Here is a 24255-nt window from a genome sequence, read left to right on the forward strand (position 1 = left end):
ACATTTACAACAGCACTTTATCATTTTTGGGGGGACCTGATGCAGGTCACTGCAGTGCTTTTCAAAGACGGGCAGGCACAATGAACATGCCTCAGCCAACATTTTAAAGCATTACTGTCGCGGTCACTCTGACCTGCACATCACCCCCGGACGTTTGACGGTCTATTGGTGATGTGCCTACGACAAACAAATACTTTCAATCACTCACACACCTCAGACCAGGAATATAGTAAAATAAAACAAGATGGTTTATTGAATGTTCTTATGCGTATTGGTTACTGTACAAAGCTTAAACGGTTTCAAAAATCACAGATGGTTCCTATACCGGCCTAATACCTCTAAATATGAATTACCGGCCTATTACCTCTAAATATAACTAATAATAATTATCACTAAATTCATAACACTGTATCCTGTCTATCTCACTATTTAACAGCCACCACAACAATAACCAGCTCTTATCTTCACACCAGCTCCTCTCATCTAACTCTCCTCAACTCTCCATCTCCCTCTCCTGCCTGCCTGCTTCTCTCTATATACACCCTGCTTCTGGCTGGAGAGCTCCCATTGGTCGTTTCCCTCCCTGGCAACTTAACCCCTTCTAGGCCCTCTAGAGGTGAAACGCCACATACCTCCCCCCTTAATTAAGTTTGAAACAGGAGGGTTAACTTCTCACAGTTACTCTCCTGTTCAAACAACAATAGTTCAAAATACAACATTTATACCTTTACCTTTACCTCCTCCCATCCAAATATACACATATACATACCACTTCTAAATGCATAAAACAACTTTTTTTTTCCAATGTCCACTCAGTCCTCTCCCTCCGGTCTCCTGGACAAGGCATCCGCCACGGTGTTCAAGGACCCTTTTACAGTTTTTATGGTAAAATTAAAGTCTTGTAGTTGGAGGGCCCACCTCATTAACTTACTGTTATTGTTCATTGTCCTCAACCACAGTAATGGTGAATGATCCGTACATAGGGTGAATTTCCGGCCCCAGACATACGGCTGGAGTCTCTGCAAAGCCCAGTAGATCGCAAGGCACTCCCGTTCCACGGTTGATAGATGTCTCTCTCTTGGAAGCAACTTCTTGCTGATGAAGGTGATTGGGTGCAGGTCATCTTTCTCGTCTGGTTGACACAGCACGGCCCCGATCCCGGTGTTGGACGCATCTGTGTAGATGGTGAACTCCTCATAATTGGGTGCCACGAGGACCGGTCCAGATGTTAAGGCACTTTTTAAAGCATCAAAGGCCTTCTGACACTCGGGCGTCCACTGCACCTTGTCTGGCTCTTTCTTCTTGGTTAAATCAGATAAAGGGGCTGCTATCTCACTGAATGCCGGTATAAACTTTCGATAATATCCAGCTAGTCCTAGGAAGGCTCTAACTTTCTTTTTGGAGGTAGGTGTAGGCCAGGTGGCAATGTCATTCACTTTAGTTTCTAACGGCTTCATCACACCTCCTCCTGCCATATGTCCCAGGTATTTAATAGTGGAGCCTCCTATCTGACATTTACTAGCTTTGATTGTCAGGCCAGCCTCCTTAATTCGGGAGAACACTTCCTTTAAATGCTCCTTGTGACTCTCCCAAGTTGGACTATATACAGCAATATCATCTATATACGCCATCGTGAATGTTCTTAACCCAGTCAGGATTTTATCTACCAGCCGTTGAAATGTTGCTGGTGCATTTTTTAACCCAAATGGCATGACAGTAAATTCAAACAACCCTAGTGGACTTCTAAAAGCTGTCTTTTCTTGGTCTTTAGGATTCATTTGTACTTGATAGTACCCCTTTGTCAAGTCCAAACAGGTGATATACTGACATTGGGCTATCACCTCTATTAGATCATCTAGACGTGGCATTGGATATGCATCTGCCTCCGTCACGTGGTTTAATTTCCGAAAATCCAGGCAAACTCTCAATGATGCATCTGGTTTCTCTACTAATATTAGGGGGGGCCGCCCAGGGGCTTTCTGATGGGATTATAATTCCCGCTTTCAGCATCTCCCTGACCTCTTTGCTTACTTTATTCACATACTCCCCAGTTATTCTGTAAGGGTTTATAGCAATTGGCTTTGCATCCCCGGTATCAATACAGTGCACCACTCCCTTAGCTTTCCCCGGAGTGTCACTGAAAATACTGGCATATTCTTGCAGGATCTTGGTAGCCTCTACCCGCTGTTGTGGGGTTAGTGTAGGAGCCATTTTTATAACGTCCAGCATTCAGACCTAAAATATGGCTTTAACATGTTTACATGTACTACCTTCCGCCCTTCTTCTCCTTTTTGGATGACATAATTCACTTCACTCAATTTTGACACTATCTTATAAGGTCCTTCCCATGCCAGTTGCATTTTGTTCCCTCTAATTGGTCTCAATAACAACACCTCGCTGTCGGGTTCAAACGTTCTTTCCCTGGCTTTCTTTTATCATACCAAGTCTTTTGTTTTGTTTGTGCAGCCTTGAGATTTTCCCCAGCTATCTCTAGTGATCTTTTTAAAGTGTTTTACAAATCATACATGTAATCTAGTACTGTTTTTGGATCTTGTTCCGGATTTTCCTCCCAATTCATTCTTAGCAAGTCTAACGGCCCCTTAACTTTTCGTCCCAACAACAACTCGAATGGACTAAACCCGGTGCTCTCTTGAGGTATGTCGCGATATGCGTACAGCATAGGTTGCAATTTCCTATCCCAATTGTTAGGATTCTCAGCTGCGTACGCTTTGAGGATCCTAATTAATGATCCATTAAATCTTTCCACTAAACCATTGGTCTCAGGGTGATAAGGCGTTGATGTTATATGTTGAATCCCACACATCTCCCACAGTTTTTTCATCAAACGTGAGGTAAAAGATGTTCCTAAATCCGTTACAATCTCACTTGCAAATCCTAGCCTGCTCATATAATTTATCAAAGCCTCAGCCACTTTCTCAGTATCTATGCTACTCAATGGAATTGCTTCAGGGTATCTTGTGGAATAATCAATAATCGAGAGAATATACCGATTCCCTCTCTGGGTTGCTCTGGGCAAAGGTCCTATTATATCCAGTCCCAGTCTCTGAAAGGGAGTGGATATCACTGGTAAAGGACATAACTTTGCCTTGTTTTGTCGTTGCCTGTGCCCCTACGCTGACAAACGTCACAAGCTACAACATAGACCTCAGTTACGAATACCTTCAAACCATACACTACCGTAACTGGCTATAATAAATGTATAAACTAATACAGAATGAGTACAAAAATTCTTATTATATACACAAAAGCAAACTATGTCAAAGGCGAGGGTACAGTCCCAAAACTTAAAGTGTTAATAGAGATTGCAGTCCAAACAAATAAGATATTGGAGGAGTCCCCAAAGAAAAGAGGCGCAGCAGGCGCAGACCAGACGCTCGTGGGTTCACTGGCAGGAGGGCGTGGTGGGCCCAAGTCCAAGGAATGGTAGCGAATGTGTCCCACCGGTGCCAGGCTCAGCACACAGGTACCGTCCATAGGAAAAGGAAAGACAAGGTTCCCGGGTACATCCCTGTTTCGCCCAAAATGGGCTTTTTCAGTTGATAACTACATTGTATGAAAGAATATTGACAAAATATCATAGAAACATACAAATACAATAGTCAAGGAACAATAATTACAATAAAATTACAATAAGAAATTTTCAAAGGAAAGTACATACCTTGCACAAGTAAGTTAATACAAACTATAAGCTTTCAAGTGAAATGCCATATGTTAAATGCATAGTCCAAAGGATCACAAACTCAATATAAAGGTCTTGGCTACAAATCAACAGGTGTAGACAATCAGAGGGATCAATCATACATTCTTAAAGAGACAGTCCATGGAACAAAGCCTGACAAATCAACCAAATCTAAAATAGTATTACATAAAAAGATGAATCACAAAAAGGCACTATAATCAATCTCAGAATTTAAACCATTGAGATGTAGGGAATTGAACAAGAAAATGAACTTGGTTTCCTGTTGCATGAGTCTCTTTTGGGCCAATTCCCCAGGACCTGAATAAACCCATATAACAAAAAAGGCCAAATCCTGATCTGAATGTGATGCCTCCATGAAATGATTAACGAGTGGGGCATCCCAAACAGTGTTCCTAATTCTTGATCTGTGTTCAGAAATTCTGACTTTGACTGGTCTAAGTGTGTGGCCGATATAAAATAGCCCACATGGACATCGGATAACGTACACTACGCGTGAGATAGCACAGGTGGCGAAGGAATGGATAATAAATCTATATCCAGTGGCGTTAGAAAATTCCTTTACCTGTAACGCAAACTTACATGCGGTGCAATGTCCGCATTTATAGAAGCCTCGTGGGGTATTAGAAAGAAGGGATTGATTAGAAATTGCCCTGGTATCAGAGTGAACCAACTTATCCTTGAAAGACGTTGTTCGGCGTTTAGCAAAAAGGGGGGTGGTGCTACAGCCAGGGATATCCCTTAAAATGTGCCAATGTCGCTTTATAATTTTAACAATGTCGGATGTGAGATGATTATATTCCAAGGAAACTACAATACGTTGAGAATCAGGAGTTGTGGTACTATTAACTCGATTTTCTAAAAGCAAAGTTCTATCTTTCGACTGGGCTTGATGAAAGGCTGAGTCAATTACTGTTGAGGGGTAGCCACGTTGTGTTAAGGAAATAGCAAGTTGCTTAGAATGTACAACAAAATCCTGTAATTTAGTTGAATTACGTCTGAGTCTAAGAAATTGACCTGTTGGTAGATTGTCACGTAAGTGTTTGGGATGATTGGAGGTATAATGCAATAATGAGTTCTTATCAATGCTCTTTCGATAGGGACGTACAATGACCTTTGTATTCTTTATGCAAACCTCCACATCTAAGAAAGGTAGGCTATTGCAACTAAATTTGCCGTCAAATTTTAAATGAGGATTCACTCGATTGATCCAGTTATCAAAGCTCTTAAAGATGTTTGAAGAAAAAATAAACAAAAGGTCATCAATGTAACGGCCATAATATAACAAATGCTCACTGAAAGGATTATTGTTAAAAATATGTGTTAAATCAAATTCCCTCATATATAAATTTGCAATGCTGGGGGCACATCTAGAGCCCATTGCAACTCCTTTTTTTTGCAGGTAAAATTGAGACCCAAATCTAAAGTAATTGTTGGACAGAACCAGATCCAATAAATCCATAAGAAAATGCATCGGGGGGGGGGGGGAAGACTGTTGGTGTTCAATAAACAGTTCTCGTATAATGGATTGAGCATCTTCAAGAGGAATATTAGTATATAAAGACGCTACGTCCCATGTGGCAATGATACTTTCATCTGTAACTGATAAATTTTCAATAAGGGAAATTAAATGTTTGGTATCTTTTATGTATGCAGGTGTTTGTATCGTAAAGGGGTGCAAAAAGGACTCTAAATATTTTGCGCAGTTCTCTAGAAGGGACCCAGAGGCAGAAACAATGGGTCTACCAGGTGGTGGTGTTTTACCCTTATGTATCTTAGGAAGTGTGTAAAACACAGGAGTTCTGGAATATTCTGGGCATAGGAAGTCAGCCAGTGTGTCTTTGATGTATCCTAAAGCTACTGCCTCATGCAGCAAGACATTCAGCTTGCTTTTAACTGTGGCAGTTGGATCTCCAGGTAGAGATTGATAAAAGGTCGTGTTTCTTAATTGGCTTGTTGCTTCCGTAACATAATCACGTTTATTAAGAATAACAATTGCTCCCCCTTTATCTGCTGGTTTGATGACCACTATTTAACAGCCACCACAACAATAACCAGCTCTTATCTTCACACCAGCTCCTCTCATCTAACTCACTCTCCTCACATCTAACTCTCCTCAACTCTCCTCATCTCCCTCTCCTGCCTGCCTGCTTCTCTCTATATACACCCTGCTTCTGGCTGGAGAGCTCCCATTGGTCGTTTCCCTCCCTGGCAACTTAACCCCTTCTAGGCCCTCTAGAGGTGAAATGCCACAATTACACACCTCAGCTTTGGAACACGTTAAGGACACTTGTGTGCAATTCTAAGGCAGGCACTCTTCGAAGGAACATGCCTCACCCTCAAGTTACGTTTCTTTACACCACACACCTCAACTTGGGAATAGGAAAACAGGAAATGTAAACTGCCATGAACTTTTTAATTTTCAAACCAAAGAAGTCATTCTTTCTGGGCAGAGGCGGCAGAGGGTGACAACTGGGAAGAACAGCAAAGTTCTTCCTCCTGCCTTGCTTGCTTCACCACAAACCGGTCCATGGTCTGCTGCCACTGCCTCTTGCGGAGCATTGCTCGCCATGGGGCAACGACCACATTATCAAAGTGCTCCACAGCTTCCTGGGCTGCAGCCTGATCCTCACTGAGATCGTTCACAAAGGTCTGCAGCTGTCCCACAGTTTGCAGGCCCTCTTATAAGAACGATGAAGCCAACTGCCTTTGCTCTTCCTCCTGCTCCTCAGGTGTGTGTGGCTGCACCCCTTGCTGCTCCTGCTCCTGCAGGCTCAACAGGTCCTCTGTGGGAAGTTCAAGGTTGTGTCCCTCGACCAATTCTTCCACGTCCTGTGTTGAAACCTGCAGGCCCATGGTCTACCCCAGGGAGACGATCTCCTCTACCACGGCCTGCTCCTGTGTGCTGGATTCAGTGGAGGCAATGCAGGCTGCCCACAAGTTCTTCCAGTAACTGTTGAGGTTCCTCTGGCTGACACTGTCCCACACAATTTAGATGGAGCTGCAGGCAGCTTGCGATATCAAAATGGTGCTTCCTGTAGTCAGCCAGAGTGATGCCTGACCCATCCGTCATGTCCAGGCAACGCCGGAAACAGCTCCCTCATGTACAACTTCTTAAAGAGGGCAATCAATTGCTGGTCCATCGGCTGGATGAGGGGGGTGGTGTTGGGTGGCAGGAAGATGACTCTGATGAACTTGAATTCCTTTTTTTTATATATAAAAAAGACTTTATTTCAACTCTTCAAAATAATACAAAATTATAAGAAAAGAAAAAGAAAAAAACCCACACAAAAAACAAATACAAAGAAATCATGGTTTACAAAAGAAAAATACAACAAAACCAAAGAAAACTCAAAATCATACACGGAAACACAAAATCATACACGAAATAATATTTCATAACACATAACATAAATCATAAAAAATACAAAAAACAAACCATTGCAATCAATACAATAAACATACAAATTAAAAATTGACTCCCTACCGCTCATACATCACATCACTTCCCTTTTCCTACTTTCTTCTAATCTTGCTTTACTTTAATTGCTGTAATTTCAATTCCTAAATACCGGTATGTTACTTTCTTCACTATTTCCCAATCCACTTTTTATTTTAATTTTCCAATTTCGTTTTTCCCTCAGATTTTTGTAATTATTTTTGTTTTTTTTTTGCATTTATTTTAAAGCCAGATGTTGTTGTTTAGTCGTTTAGTCGTGTCCGACTCTTCGTGACCCCATGGACCATAGCACGCCAGGCACTCCTGTCTTGCACTGCCTCCCGCAGTTTGGTCAAACTCATGTTCGTAGCTTCGAGAACACTGTCCAACCATCTTGTCCTCTGTCGTCCCCTTCTCCTAGTGCCCTCAATCTTTCCCAACATCAGGGTCTTTTCCAAGGATTCTTCTCTTCTCATGAGGTGGCCAAAGTATTGGAGCCTCAGCTTCACGATCCGTCCTTCCAGGGAGCACTCAGGGCTGATTTCCTTAAGAATGGATAGGTTTGATCTTCTTGCAGTCCATGGGACTCTCAAGAGTCTCCTCCAGCACCATAATTCAAAAGCATCAATTCTTCGGCGATCAGCCTTCTTTATGGTCCAACTCTCACTTCCATACATCACTACTGGGAAAACCATAGCTTTAACTATACGGACCTTTGTCGGCAAGGTGATGTATCTGCTTTTTAAGATGCTGTCTAGATTTGTCATTGCTTTTCTCCCAAGAAGCAGGCGTCTTTTAATTTCGTGACTGCTGTCACCATCTGCAGTGATCAAGGAGCCCAAGAAAGTAAAATCTCTCACTGCCTCCATTTCTTCCCCTTCTATTTGCCAGGAGGTGATGGGACCAGTGGCCATGATCTTGGTTTTTTTGATGTTGAGCTTCAGACCATATTTTGCGCTCTCCTCTTTCACCCTCATTAAAAGGTTCTTTAATTCCTCCTCGCTTTCTGCCATCAAGGTTGTGTCATCTGCATATCTGAGGTTGTTGATATTTCTTCCAGCAATCTTAATTCCGGCTTGGGATTCATCTAGTCCAGCCTTTCGCATGATGAATTCTGCATATAAGTTAAATAAGCAGGGAGACAATATACAACCTTGTCGTACTCCTTTCCCAATTTTGAACCAATCAGTTGTTCCATATCCAGTTCTAACTGTAGCTTCTTGTCCCACATAGAGATTTCTCAGGAGACAGATGAGGTGATCAGGCACTCCCATTTCTTTAAGAACTTGCCATAGTTTGCTGTGGTCGACACAGTCAAAGGCTTTTGCATAGTCAATGAAGCAGAAGTAGACGTTTTTCTGGAACTCTCTAGCTTTCTCCATAATCCAGCGCATGTTTGCTATTTGGTCTCTGGTTCCTCTGCCCTTTCGAAATCCAGCTTGCACTTCTGGGAGTTCTCCCAGAACTCCCAGATACCTCACCATAATTTTTAAAAACTTTTTCCAAACTTCCAATTGTTTCTAGGGGATCATCTAATATTATAATAATGTCATCCGCAAAGGCCCGGATTTTATAAATGCTTTCTCCCACTCTTATTCCTCTGATCTTATCATCTTTATTTCTTTTAGCAAGCTCTCTATTGTAAGTATGAAGAGTAGGGGGGAGAGTGGACATCCCTGTCTTGTTCCTCTCGATATTTCTATTACCTCCGATAATTCCCCATTTATTATCAATGTACCCTTCTGTTTTTTATATATTGTACTTACACCTCTTAGAAAATTTCCTTCTATTCCCACTTTTTTCATTATTTTCAACATATAATCCCAATTCACATTATCGAAGGCTTTCTCCGCGTCTAGAAATATGAGAGCGGTTTTCTGGCCGGGATTCCAATCAATAAGTTTAACAAGATCCTAACATAGTTACTCATCTTTCTCTTGGGGAGAAACCCTTGCTAATCATTCCCTAATATTCTATTCAGCACTTCTTTTAATCGACTTGCCATGATTCCTGCAAATATTTTATAATCAACGTTCAATAAAGAAATGGGCCTGAAATTTTCTACCTGGTCTATCTTTTTGTCACCTTTTGGAATTAGAGTTGCGTAACAAGGCCCCAAGAAATCCCAATAACTCACAACGGACACAATAATTATGGTTTGGTTTTTGGCATTAATTTTGGCCACAACTTTATTTAAAATACAAATTAAATTCGAGTGTTGGCTTAGGCTTTGGTTAATCCATCTGTCCACCCTAAGGGACAGGACCATTTCCATCTGACCACCGGGTCAGGACCATTCCATCTGCTCTGTTGAGCAGGACCAATTCCATCTGACCATTTGGGTCAGGACCAACTCCGACTTACCTCGCGGTTGGTAAGTCAAGTAAACACCCCAAGGGATTGGAGGTACGGTTTCCCAGTACTCTCCTTCCCCCAAGGAGTGTTCCCCGAGGCTCGGCTCTGTAATGGACACACCATCCTTGCTTAAGGCCGGATGATGGACTAGAGTCCCTGAGCCCCAGGATTCCTTTAACGGAATACTTCTATAAGGAGCAAATAATTGGGGGATAGGCCTATAGGCCATGTCCCTCCAAAACCATTTAACCAAAGCCTAACGGCCAAACAAGCCGCCTCGGCTTGCCGCCAACACTCATAACCCTAGCCATCTTTTTAAACCCTCTGAAACATCCCTCAACCAGGTGTCATTCCCAACCGGGGACAAATGAACTCCATCGGGACGAAAGAGGGAAGTGGCCTTAAATGTGATATCCGGGTGAGAAATTACAGACCCCCCTAACTCTAAAACCAACTTAGAAATTGCATTGTTAACGCGTTTTCTGGCCTTTTCCGTGGCAGCTGGGCGAAGGCTACCCTTCCACTCAATGCGCTGAAGCAGCTGGGACCATATTACTGTAACACCCGGCATCAAAGTCCTTAGATGCGTCAAATCAGATTCCATGGCCAAACGCAAGGAAAGAGAGTCCACATCAGGGAGGTCATTTTCACCCAGCTGCAGAACCAAGGCAGTAGGGAACCCAAGAGTAAAAACCTCGCGACGGAGCAACGGGAGGAGTTCCCCCCATCGCATCCCTCTCCTGCCCATCCAGGTCAAACGAACGTGGGGTGGAAGGCTGAGCTGGAGCCCCAGGGTGGATTTGGCGGCGTGGTCGCCCGCCCAGTGGACAACGGAATGCCCAACTATCCAAATCCGCACTTCCTCAGGGCCTGGAGAGAACAGACAAACAAGCAAATTAACGACGCTTCCTCACATAGGATTTGTAAGCGTTGGACTTCCACCGCCCCAAGTCTTTGATTCTGTCTACCGACAAACCCCAGTGGGCGGCCGTGGTAGCAGCCCCGATACGGAATGAATGAGGAGCGTAATCAGCGGCCGAGCAACCGCACGCCGCTATCACTTTCCTCATGACTCTCGTGAATTGTTGTCTTGTCAGGGGAGCATTATCAATGTGTTTAAATAAGGGCCCGTCTCCTGGAGGCCTAACGGCCAAGTATTTGGAGACGTCCCTAACTGGGCAGGGGCCCCTCTGTCCTGTAGCAGGCAAACGCATGGCTGAGCCCCTGCCCAGCTGATCAGTTTTCGAGCTCCCAATAGAGAGCAACAATTCCGAGGGCGAAAGGCGGACATCCTGTAATAAAAGACCCCTAGAGGAACCTGGTCGGATTGCCTCCCTTACTATTTCACCTATTCGCAGTGCACCAAAGAATGCCACCGCAAACGCAGCTGAAAATAGGCGGGCTTCGTACTTAGACCAACAGACTGACCTCAACTTGACGCGCATTGCGCAAAGGAGGTCAAAGGTGATGGGCTGTCTTGACGGTGGACGGGGGGGATGCAGTCTACCCCAGCCCTCCAAAGCCTTGCAAACCACAAATTTAGCACAAGGGTCCTTGTTGAAAAACAATTTACTGAAAAATGAAATGGCGGCAGATTGTAACTTAAGCGTCTTAGCCGCCCTACCCAATTGAAAAAGGTGCGCCAGATACTGCAACACCTGAGCCGAAGAAGGCCGTGCCGAGCTCTCGACTGCGATGGACTGCTGACGGTAAGTTAAGAAGTCAGTCCACGCTTTCTGATAAGCCCGCAAGGTGGAGGGGGAAACTGAAGCTGCTACTCCCTGCAAAACTAGCAGCTTCCAAGGTTCCAAAGACGATCCGGGAAAAACTCCGGCTGTGGCAAGGCGTCCGGAACCAACGACCTGAACCGCTCCATCTGAAAAGGTGACAGGGCGTCAGCAATGTCGTTAGAAACCCCCGGCACGAAACGGGCTGAAAACATAATGTTAAAACGAAGGCACTGCAATACAAAGGCCCTAAGAAGGGCGGATACCCTGGGGGATTTGGAGGACTGTTTTGCCAAGACGTTGACGATGGCCAAGTTGTCCGACCAGAAACAGACCCTGCGATCCTTGAATTCGTTCACCCAAATGTGAACAGCCACTGCTATAGGAAAAAACTCAAGGAACGTTAGGTCGCGCGAAATATCGGAGTTCAGCCAGGACAAAGGCCAGCGCTGCGCACACCAGCGACCATTCCAGTAAAGGCCGAAACCAAGGGACCCGGCTGCATCTGAATTAACCTGGAAGTCATTGTGGAGGTTCAGGACGTCCTGCTACAACGACACACCATTAAAGTCATCCAGGAACTCTAACCACATCAGGAGGTCTGCCTTCTCGTCCTGCGTTAACCGCAAATGATGATGCGGTGAACGCAGGCCCACGGTGCGCTTATTCAACCTAGCACAGAAGGGGCGTCCAGGCGCCACCACCTTGCAGGCGAAGTTAAGATGACCCAGCAGCGATTGCAGCTGCCTCAAGGTCACTTTCTTAGGCAATAACATCTCATGAATGACCTCCTTGAGCTTTGAAATTTTTGCAATGGGCAGGCTAGAGGTCTGAGCTACGGTATCCAACAGGATACCCAAATATGTAAGTTGCGTGGTCGGGCCCTCTGTTTTGTCCGCGGCCAAGGGGACACCTAGTTCCCCTGTGAGCTCTTCAAAGGCCTGCATCATGGCGACAGTAGCCTGAATCGGGGGCGGAGCAAATCAGAAAATCATCGAGATAATGCGAGACCCCCTGCAGGCCAGTTTTAGACCGAAGAGCCCACTCCAAAAAAGTGCTGAAAGCCTCGAAAGCCGCACAGGCTACAGAGCAGTCCATCGGCATGGCTTTATCGAAGTAAAAACCGCCTTCGAATTGAAATCCCAACAACCAAAAATCCTGGGGATGAATAGGTAATAGCCGACATGCCGACTCAATGTCGCATTTCGCTAGTAAGGCTCCTTGACCGAATCTTCTGACCATCTTGATAGCCTGGTCCAAAGATGCGTATTTGACTGAACATAGTTCAGGTGGGATCACGTCATTCACAGAAGTGTCAACAGGATGTGACAAATTGTGAATGAGCCGGAATTCGCCAGGAGCCTTCTTCGGTACGATGCCGAGGGGAGAGAGGTGCAGATTGTGGAAAGGAGGTACATCAAATGGGCCAGCGATACGCTGGAGGGAAATTTCCTTATTGATCTTTCTCCTGACCACATTGCTCAGCTCCCTCACTGACTTCTGGTTGCGAGGATTCCGTGCAACGGGCGGCGAAGCTACCGGAATCCGAAAACCGGAAGTAAAACCCTCGCGAAGATAGGCCGCGGCTTCCCTATCGGGGTAAGAATGTAACCAACGAACAAGGGCCGGAACGCGGATGGGGGACCGGGCCAAAGAATAAAGCTGACTATTGTGAGGTTGCGGCCGAGGGGGGGGGGCTGGGTGAGCCTGGCTGGCAGAGGCTCCTCGTGACCTCCTGAAGCCCCCTGCCTCCGCGAAAGGGCCGCCGGCCCCCAAAACAAGCTGCCGGGTGATTCCCGCCGCAGGTATCACACTGGTGAGCATAACTGCAGGGTTGGCGTTGACAGAGACCTTTATTGAAGTCCCAACAACACCGCCTATTGGCCGGCTTGAACGCCGTGGCCTTGGGCTTTTCTTGCTCAGGGAGCTTTTTGGAAATAGACGGGGCTACATAGGTCGTCCAGACATCCAGGTCTTTCCTGTCCCATCTTGCGGAAAAAACTGGAGGCTCGCCGACGAAAATGTTCGTCGTAAGCAATGGCCGCCGTTTCCCCAGCCATCATAAACGCGGACCTCACTATGGACATGTAGACCATGAGATGCATTGATCTCCTAGGGTAGGCGGCCATCACTACACCTGCGAAGACCTGAAACCCATCGAGCCAACGCTCGAAATTACGCTCAACTCCCTTGTATTTGACCTTCTTTTTAGAATAGGAAGTGGTCTTCCCTTGTGCGTGGGGTTCTTCGCGGGGCACCAGATCAAAAATATCAACATATTTGCCATCCAATATGCGTGAGCGCCACTTGGAGGACAAATGGCTGCCAGGGATTATGTCCCTGGCACTATTCGTGGAGATTGTGGTTTCGGGCAAAAGTGCGCCATTAAGGCATTCCTGCACTGCCCCGCATTGTGCACGATGGGAGTTAGCTCTTCTATCCCAAATCCATTTCGCTAGACCGGAAGATTCACCCAGACCCCAGTACAAGCCGAGAGAGGCTTCAGACTCCTCAGAACTCGACGAACCTGACGAGGAGGTAGTCGTCGAATCCTCCTTACGACGCTTCGAACGTTTCGTTGAGCGACGTTTCTTATGGCGTTTTCCGCCGCGCGACACTTTGGCTGGCACTGGGAGGGGGTCCCCATCCGAGGAAGAAGTATGCTGAATTTGTCGCGATGCGGCGACTGCGGGCTGTGAAAACATAAGAGGTGAGACAGCACCCCCCCGGTTGCCCTTCCCACCTGAGCAACCTGAGTGTGACCCTTGGCGCCAGCCCCCTTTGGCCCGCTCTTTCCAGGCTTCAGGGGTTGCTTCCCCTTCCCCTGCGCAGCAGGTGCTGCAAGGGTCGGGGCCGCCGGAGGTGCAGGCAAGGGGATTCCCGAAGGTGGGACAATGTCATCCGAATCACTAGAAGAAAGGGGAGGGGATGACGACTCAGAAAGGACCAAATGAGGAGGAGCCTGTGATACTTGCGGCCCTGCGGTAGCCGAAGGTTGCGCCTCTGCCGACTGCACAGCAGTGGAAGAAGATGGGGCTGATGCAGCGGAGCGCTGAATGAGAGCGTCGAAATCGGCGTCAAATTGGGCCAAGGCCTGAGGGTCGGCAGCCAGACTTGCTCTGATCGTCCTCACGCGAACAGACGCCGCGGGCTTAGATGTTTTGGCCCTTCTGTCCTTGGCCGGAGCCGGCATCTGAGGTGGTGCTCTACCGTCAGCCATCCTAGTTGAGAAAGGATAGAACAAGCCAAGGCACAAGGGTGAACTGTGGCACCAAACACCAAACAACTGCTGGCAGGAAAGAAGGCTCAATGGTAATAAAGTGATGCACAAATCAAATGCAATGGCAGGCGGACTATATTTAAATAAAATGAAAATTACATTAAAATAAATTAAAATTAAATAAAAGTAAAATAAAATGAAATTAAAAATTAAAGAAATTAAAACAAAATAAAATATTAAAATGAAATAAAATAGTTCCAATTCTTATTTATTGATATTATTTCTAATTGAATATACACTCGCCTATGAGTGGTAGTCAGACTGCACACCTATTCAGTAAGGGGAAGCCTGCGTCAGTAGGCCAGAAAATAAATCAAGCAAATAAAATTAGCCTACACCACTTGCCAAAGGCACTAAGGGGGGGGGGCCGAAGGCCCACACAATAGCAACCCAAAATCAATTAAAGTAAGTCAATTAAATTAAATCAATTAAAATTAAACAATTCCAAATGAACCAGCTCAATTAAATTATGCCTGCCAGTGGCAGGACAACAGCACACACCTGGTCTGTCAACCAGATAAGCGATTTAACTATGACCAAGGATGCCTGCGCAGGCAGGCCAAGCGAACAACTTAAAAAGAAATTAAAATAGAATGCCTGCAATTAGCAGTAACCCACTAAAAGGAAAAACAACTCAAAACCGCTGCGATGAGCCTAAAACGCCACAAGGTGGCGCCAAAGGGCTCTAAACAGGCTTACAGCAGCAGCAAAAGCCTGCAAAGTTTGCAAAGCAAAGAAACGGCCCCAGGCAACAGGAAAAAAGGGCGCGAAAATTACACCGCCCAAAATGGCGATTCGCGCCTTTTTAGCGCTCACCGGCCAGCAAGCGGGGACCCAACAGGAGGCCCCCAAAAGGAAGAGGCCCCCACCAGCCGCCGGCACGTGGACCCTGGGCCAAAACCAAGCGGCTATCGAGCGCAGGCCTGCAGGAGCGCCCAGCGCACGCACAGCTTCCCCTCCCCCCCAGGCAAAAGGCAAGGCTAAACGAAGCGCCGGCCGACTCCAACCGGAGGGCTGCGCTTACAGCCGAGGGGAGAGGAGGTGGAAAATGGCGGCCGCACAACTGAGCGCTGGACGCGTTTTAAACAGGCCGCGCTCACCCCCCCCCGCACACCAACAAAATTAAGCAATAACGGTACCGAAAGGTACCAGGGGGCCCCACAACACAGCGGAGGGCAGCAGAGTGGCGAAAATGCCGGAGCGGGGCCGGGAAGCCACCCGCCGAAAGCGCCCCTCCCCCCCGAGACACCAACGCCTCCCCACGGACCACAAAATAAGCGAGAAAACAAAGGTAAGACCAAGGAGGATTGCCTCTTAAACAATTAAGTAAATAGGCGTGGGAAGGGGGTGTGTGTGAACGCTTCCCAGCCGGTACCGGGCCTAGGAAGGCTCCCTGGGGGCGAGGGGTGAGGGAAAGGGAAGGGGAGGAAGGAAGGGATGTAAAGGGAGGGAAATTAAAATTAAATACAAGGCAAGGAATCAATTAGGAATAATCAGAAATTAAAAGCAGCCAAATACAACCGTATCAAAGTCTCTTAGAAGAGCAGGAAACCGCAGAGTGGTCAGCAATGTGACCAGAGATTCGAAGCTCCTCAAAGGGACTGGGCAGAAACGAAAGTGTGGAATCGTTAAGTTAGAAGTGCCTGCCAATCAAATTCCAGGCACGCCCTGTGACTCAGCTTAACATTTTAACCCACCCCCTCCCAGATTTCTCTCAGGCCTGTCCGCAAATGCCACTACACTTTATTGAGTGTAATGGTCCTTATGAAGGCTTATTGCCATGTTTGGGGTATGACTCCTTTTTCCAATATTTTGTTTGCCAGCTCCACATATACTCCTCCTAATTCTTCTTTTAAAATGTTGTAATGCGCCTGGAGACTTTCCTAATTTTAACTTCTGTATTGTATCATATACTTCTTGTGGGGATATTGGTCTATTCAACTTCTCCTTTTCTTTCTCATTTATCTCATTTAATTTATATTTTTGTATATACATTTCTAATTTCCCTTCATCAATTTGTTCTTTTCTGTATAATTTCCCGTAATACTTAACAAAACATTTATGTATATCCTCTCTTCTTATTCAGTTTTTCCCTTCCATTTTAATATTTGTAATTACTCTTTCATTTTGTTTTTTCTTTAATTTCCAGGCCAATAATTTGCCGACTTTCCCTCCCATTTCAAACGTTTTTTGCTTAGCCCACTTGATTCTTTTTTCTAGCACTTACTCCATTAATATTGATAATTCAGTTTGTAAGATTTTAATTTCCGATGCTATTTTAGAATCTTTTGGATTTTTTGCCAATTCCTTTTCTTTCTCTTCTATTTTGTTCCTGATTTTATTTTGATTATGCTCTTTCTTTTTTTACTTTACTTTTCTGCTGAATATAAAGACCTCATACAAATGCCTTACTAGCATCCCAAATTGTTTCCAGCCCCACTTCTCCTTTATTAATTTGAAAGATTTCTTTCAATGATTTTTTAAATTTTACCTACAAAACTCTCATCGTTTAATATTCCTTCGTCCAGCCTCCATCTATTATTTTTCCTATTATTATCTTTTAGCTTCACCATTATTGGATTATGATCTGTCAATGATTTTGTCATTATTTCGCATTTTATTAAATTGGTTATTAATTTGTGAGCCATACCATATCGATTCTTGCCGCTGATTTTTGTACCTCTGAATAAAATGTAAATCTTTTTTTCTTTAGGGTTTTTCAACCTCCAACAGTCTTGCAGATCATAACTTTCTGTTACTTTGAAAAAGATTTCTGGCAGTTTCCGCTCATATTTTTTCCCCTTATTTGATCTATCCAATTCTGGCTTCACCACTCCATTAAAATCTCCAACCAATATTATTTCATCCTCTTCTATGCATTCCCCTAATTGTTTCCATAATTTTTTTAGAAATTCCGTTTTGCCCCCATTTGGCATATACACATTAATTACTACAACATTTCTTTCTGGTAAATACAGCATTGATGCAATTACTCTCCCTTCATTATCTTGAAATACTTTTTTGGCCTTTATTTTGGGGTCTATATAGATAACCACTCTTTTCTTTTTATTATCCGAGGAAACAGATTCATTACCTAATCTTTTATTAACCAAAATTCTCTCATGTTTTTTAGATATGAGTCTCTTGAAGACAGATCACGTTCCACCCACCTTTCTTCAGAATATGCTCTATTTTGTTCCTTTTAATTTTGTTGTTTAGACCATTGATGTTCCAAGAAATCAGACTAATATTCATTTCTTTATTAATGTCAGATTAGCTCTCCAAAAGAAAATAAGAAAAGAAAAACCCCCAAAGGAAAAAATCCTTCTACAATCCAATTTCAAATTCTCAACCAAAATAATCAATTAACTTAAATAAATCAATATATGGAAATCTGTAGAGAATAAAATATGTCACTCAATTTTTCACTCCTCCTCCTCCTCTCCTATTTGTTCCTCCTCCCCATTATTTTCTTTTTTCTCTCCTAGCAGTTCTTTCCTATTTCTTTATTCCTCCTTAATCCTGGGATTACTCCTTATTATTGGGAGCTTCCTTCGGGGGCAATTACAGTCTCATTGTTGTTGTTTAGTCGTTTAGTCGTGTCCGACTCTTCGTGACCCCATGGACCATAGCACGCCAGGCACTCCTGTCTTGACAGTCTCATCTTGACATACTACAGTCTCATTAGTATGTTATTTACAATTGCAAGAAATCACTTCAGATGTGTTTTATTCAAAATCTTATTCCAGTTGTAGTATTTATTCTGTCCACTAGGTGTCAGTCCTTAGCGTTCTACACCCTCTCTCAGCGCCTTTCTCTTTGAATCTCTCTGTTGTTACTTTACTTCCGTGAAGAAGGAGGAAATAAGCTATGGTGACTAAGCAATCCTCAGTCCTCCATTTTCTCAACCTCCTCCCCCACCTTTCCAGCTCTGAAGGCTGAGAGATAGCATCCTTTCCTCAGGTATTTTATCAAAATTAAAGTCCAATTCTTTAAGCTCTTTCAGCTCTGTCCTTTGTTTCCGCTTTTAGCGTCAGTTCGGGAGGGGGGAGGGAGTGCTATGATTTCATATATATATTATATCTTCTCTAAATGATTTAAGGTGATAAGCTCCTTTTTAAACTGTAATTTATAAAGTCCTTAAAACGTTGAACAAAGGGTCTTAAAAAGCAGGGCTTACTTTGCAAGTTCTGCTATGATGTATAGCGCAGTTCCGCGACCTTCTCTCCCGGTTTGCACTTTGTTCCTCTCCCTTGTTAACTCTCCCCTTTTCGTCAAACCGTTTTCTCCTTTCTTTAATCTCCTTGGTCAAAGGAGCCTCGGGTGCTAGCCAGGCAGGTTTGGGGGCACTCTGCCGCTCAGCGTTGTGGTTTTTTTGCGCCGGCTCCTCCCCTCTGCTATCCTCCGCTCCTTGAGGTGGGGGTTAGTCCGGAGTTCCGCCTTCTGGCGCCGCTTTTCTTTTTCCCCAGCCAAGCTCCGTGCGTGGCTGCTATTGGGGGGTCGGAAAATTGCGCCAAACACCCCTTCTATATCGCTGGCGGCCCCTGGAGTCTCCCTTTTCAGCGGAGCTCCGACTTTCCAACCCGCTCGCTGGCACACCCTGACCGAAAGCCTCACCAAGTCATCTTCCAGCCCAGGAGGATGTGCAGGCGCATTGTCCATCAAGAGGATGGCCTTCAAGGGAAGGTTCTTCTCCTGGAGGTACCTCCTCACTGTTGGACCAAACACCTGGTTCACCCAGTCCACAAATGGGACCCAGGCCTTGGACTGCCACATGACGCTCAGCCTCTCCTTGTTGACTTTGTGCTTCTTGAAAGCATGGGGGTTCTCCGAATGGTACACCAGCAGAGGCTTTACCTTCAGATCACCCCTGGCGTTTGCACAGAAGAAGAGGGTGAGGCGGTCCTTCATTGGCTTGTGGCCAGGCATCTTGGTCTCCTCCTGTGTGATGAAGGTCCTCCTTGGCATCCTTTTCCAAAAGAGGCTGGTCTCATCACAATTGAAGACCTGCTCCGGAAGGTAGCCCTCAGCAGTCATGGTCTCCAAGAACTCCGTGGCGAATTCTTCTGCTGCAGCCAGATCCGAACTTGCAGCCTCTCCGTGCCGGACAACGCTGCGGATACCGGACCTCATCTTGAATTTTTCAAACCACCCGTGGCTTGCCTTGAACTCTGTGTGAAGTTAATGGCTGCTGGGCAATCAGGTCAGCATGCAAGGCCCTGGCCTTGGCACACACAACTGCCGAAGTCACTGTGTCCCCTGCATGCTCCTTCTCGCGGATCCACAGCAGCAACAACTTCTCCACCTCGTCCATGCTGGCAGGGCGGTTCTTGGTAAGGATCGTGACACCCTTGGCTGTCTCACGACCTATAATCCTCTCCTTGTCCTTGAGGATGGTCGCAATGATTGAAGCACTCCTGCCGTACTCTCTTGCAAGGTCCACCACTCGCATGCCTTGCTCATGCTTGCGGATGATGTCCTGCTTGATCTCCAAGAGAATCAGCTCCCTCTTGCGCTTCCCAAACTGCTGGCTTTTTTGGTGCTATGACACCACAAACACTAGGAAGGAAAAAAAAACATCATTAGGATCCTGAAGACAAAAGAGCAGAAAGTGCACTTTAACATGGCATGGAAAAAAGTTCAGTTTAACCAGACATGCAATCTAGCATCAAGTTGCAAACAGCAGAAACCAAAAAGAACTCTTAATTTTCCTGATTTATCCCCCAAAGGCTGTTGTTGGAAATGGGGGGCCACGACTTCAGACCAAATGTTGTTGCTGTCTTTGATGTCCCACCGCACCTTGGGGTCTTCAGCCGCCCTCCCCCGAAAGTCCTCGTCATACACCAAAGCTGCTGAATCCCCTGCCATCGTTCTGGCCTTTAAGACAATACCTAAGTAATTAGCCATGTGCCATGCCCTATTAGGATAAGCAGTGGCCACCAAGCCCATGTAAGATGAATAAGCGATTAGCCAATTATCGAATGTCCTATCAACCTCCACTGCCTTCTCTTTCTTTTGACGTGATTTCGGCTTGAACTTGGAACTTCAAACATAAGCCGGTGAAAGGAGGGGGAAATATCAACAAATTCCCCATTTAGGATGCTTTTATGCAGGCTCTTTTTTAGCTGGATACCGGGAGGCTGATCCGTCCGCTTGAAATTGGATGCCCGTACCTTGCCTTTTACAGCCAACCCATCTTCCCCACACGGTGATGACGCCGAGTGCGCCGTTCCCAAATCCAACTAGGTGGGCCAGGAGCCTTGTGTGTAGTGACCCAAAAGCCCTTGCAGCGGTCCTCCAACTTCTCTGGCACTTTACGCCCAAGCTTCTTTGTTCTGCACGACCCTTTTTGCGTCGTGTTCTGCGTGAATCAGGAATGGAGGAGCTGTCCAATGAGCTAGAAACGGGTGACCTGTGGAGGACGAGGTGGGGGCAGGCTGCTGCTGAGGATCCCTGGGTGAGTTTACGGTTCAAAATGCCAGCATTTTGTAAGCGGGGTGGGGAAGCTCCATCTTTTCTCTTACCGGGGAGAATCGCGGGGTGTAGGAGCCACAGGCAAGTTGCTTGGCGGCGGCAAGGGCCCGACCCGGGGGAGGCCGCTCAGGCCGACAATGAGGCAAGTGCAGGGCGAGCGGAACAACAGTGCCGAGAAATCTCTGCAAAGCGCGAGCCGAGAGAGCCTCCCTGCTTGTGCGCTGGTTTAAACGGGGCCCGGCCACGTCCCCCACCCCCAGCCACCCAATTGGCTGGCTGGCGATGACGTGGCCGGGATCCCCCCAGGAGGCATGCTCTTTTTACAGTGGAAAAAAAACCAGTGCGTGCCACGAGGCACGCACTGTTAATTATACCATTTTTTATATATGCTATTTTTTTCTTTGTAGCTTCTAGGGATGGCAGCTGCCCCTCCTCTGCCCCGCGCTTGGTACGCCCATGCCTGTGCCTACGCCTACCTTTGCGAGAGCACCTACGAGGGGACCTGGATCTATCCAAACGCACCCTAGCCTTAGCCAGTCGACGCTGCAGGACACAGTTCTGGTGCATTAATTCCTTCAACTTGTCCCCGCTGGACAAGGAAGCATCGCTCTCCATATCAGACTCCACTGGGAAAGGGTGCTTTCCCCCCTTAGGGTAGGCCCCGTAGAGCCCAGCATCTGAAGTGGAGGCGCCATCCAATTGATCATCCCTCATCTTTTTCTTAGTGATTACGAGTTTCATGGGTGGAACCTTCCTACCAGAGGACAAAGCCCTTTTAAAAATCCTATTAGCTGCTCTAACCACATTGCTTGGAGTGCCCCTCGCCCGTGGCATTGGAGGTGCCCTCAGCCACGAGGGGGGGGGAGTTTCCTTTTGTCCGGTGGCCATGGCTTTTGACATGAAGCGCCCTGAAGCGTCAACCCACCACTACTGGCCCCACTAAAACTGATGGCAGTGGGTTGCTAGTTTGATTTAAATTATTAAGCTATTATAGTACCTTTTTATTATTTATATTTATCTAATTATTAACAGAAATAAGGACAGAACCAGCCAACCTAACCGCGCGCGCGCACACACACAAATGCTAAAACTGTGGAAAGAGAATAAAAGGTTCAATTCACATCCAATTGAGATCGAATACGCACCACATGAGCCCTTGAGCCCAGTAACCAGATGGATGGAAGGGGCGGGGATAACCCCGTCTGGTCCAGCCAGACCCTTCCCAACTGCCAACTATAAGAGTTCAAGAGCACATTGAAGGCAAACAGCAAAACAAAGGCAAACTGCAATGCTAAAATGCGGCCTACTACCCCATGATAGTTTCCATAACACAAGATTTAAGGGCTACAATGAACACAAATGCTCATCCAGTCCAACCCCCTGCAATGCAGGAACCTTTGCCCAGCGTGCGGCACGAGCCAACGCCCCTGAGATTAAGAGCCTCATGCTCTGACAACTGAGCCCAGGCCTGGGGAGCACGCCCGGGCGAACGGCAGGGGCGGATGGGCCCACGGAGCCCCCCCCCCCCCGGCCGCTGCAAGAACAAAAACTGCCACGGCACGGCCTCCTCCTGGGCCCAGCGGAGCGCCCCCCCCGGACAAGCGGTGGCCATGGATGGGACAGCAGGCCCCCTGTGTGCCGCTGCTGCTGCAAAAAACAAGCCGCAGCGCGGCCTCCTGGGCACCCGCGGCCCTTAACTGGGCCCAGCGGAGCACACACACCCCCCCCAAGCGGCGGCTGTGGATGGGCCTGCAGGCCTCCCCATGCCCACCGCTGTGATGCGGTCCCGCAGCCCTTAATTGGACGCCAGACAAGCAGCGGTTGTGGATTGGTTCGTCAGCCCCCTCCATGCCACTGCTACAAAAACGGGCCGGTGCACGGCCTCCTAAAATAACATAAATTAAAATAGACTGTGTAAACCATCAGAGAAAAGCTTCAAAATTGTGGCCTAGTGTGGTGTCACCACATGGTACAGAGTGCAAAGGAAAAAAAACACAGACACAGGAAAAGCAGAGAGTAGAATGAATCTCTCATTCTCCCCCAGGGTGTTTTATTTACTTTTACAGAGATTTCCCGCCACGATTCAAACCAGCCAATCACAAATAGGACAAACACTTTGTAGCAATAAACAACACATTTATCTACTTCACTACAGGTAGGACAACCAGATTTCCCAGTCCTGGCACCCTCTATCTACATTTCAAAGCATCTCCTAAACAGGAAGAGAGGGGACATGGCAGGGGTATATATGCAGATCTGTAATTCCTGGGATCTGAGCAGGTGGGTGGCACCCGTGCCAGGTAAGCCTCGCACGATGTCGCAAACCCCGCCCACCTGAGGGGAAGGGCGAGGGCGGAAATTCTTGCAAATTCAGGATTTTGGGGATGGGGATTCCATCCTAGTCAACCACATGAGAGATTCCATACAGGGGAGAAACCCTTTGAATGCTTGGGAAGATGTCACCAAGGAGCTAGTATTAGTTGCACTTCCCACACACCCCACGTCCCAATTATAAGATGTCAAAATAAAAAAATATTCCTAAATACAAAGTGGGCACTAACAAGAAAAAGGAATGAAAAACAGCAACGTAAAAGAGAAAAACAACAGAAAAAACAGCAACATAATAAACATAATACACACAACTCAAACAAAAAAATTGTATAACAAAATTTCAAAACAACCTTACATCAATTCTGAGATTAAAGTAAGACTGAATCCAAATCATAAAAAATGAAAAGTAAACATAACATAACCAAATTTAAAATCATATTTTAAGGATAAATTAATAACATAGAAATAACAAATCATAGATACAAGAATATTCTAAGGTTGCCTAATAATAAACCCCCCTTTTCCCCACCCCTCACCCCCCCCTCCACTATTTGGTGACTTCCAGCCGCTCCTATATCCTGATTTAAATTTCTTTGGTATACTACATACATTAACCTATTGTAGCTCTCTTTTTACTTTCTTATTCATATTTTGTGCCCTTCATACCTCTGCTATAAGATTCGCCTTCTGCACCTGTTTCTTTAAATATAATTTAAATGGTTTCCAATCTTCCCCTGCTTTTTCCTCACTTAATCCTTTCGATATACCTGCTCTAATTGCAAAATTTTGATAACCTGTTAATTTAATCAGCCAATCTTCTTTACTTGGTATTTTTTCACTTTTCCAATTTTTTTGTGATTAAGAGTCTCCCCGCTACGGTTGCATGCATCAGCACACATCTGTCCTTTGCTTTGATTTCTTCATTTAACAT

At 45.9% G+C, this 24255-nt stretch overlaps 1 long non-coding RNA gene and 1 pseudogene across 2 annotated transcripts; both read right to left on the minus strand.

Moving 5' to 3' along the window:
* Positions 1-6122: 6122 nt before the first annotated feature.
* On the minus strand, positions 6123-21707 carry LOC148684671 (uncharacterized; annotated as a pseudogene). Its single transcript, XR_015945844.1, has 4 exons — positions 21516-21707; positions 21044-21175; positions 19593-20061; positions 6123-6613 (listed from the first exon to the last, which is right to left on the minus strand). The product of XR_015945844.1 is annotated as an uncharacterized LOC148684671 (transcript).
* On the minus strand, positions 9309-16157 carry LOC132592660 (uncharacterized). The gene is made up of 2 exons (XR_015945951.1): positions 13767-16157; positions 9309-10382 (listed from the first exon to the last, which is right to left on the minus strand). It is a non-coding gene; the product is annotated as an uncharacterized LOC132592660 (long non-coding RNA).
* Positions 21708-24255: the final 2548 nt, after the last annotated feature.

The sequence above is a fragment of the Zootoca vivipara genome, chromosome 9, assembly GCF_965207765.1.
Source record: "Zootoca vivipara chromosome 9, rZooViv2.hap1.1, whole genome shotgun sequence".
Classification (NCBI taxonomy): domain Eukaryota; kingdom Metazoa; phylum Chordata; class Lepidosauria; order Squamata; family Lacertidae; genus Zootoca; species Zootoca vivipara.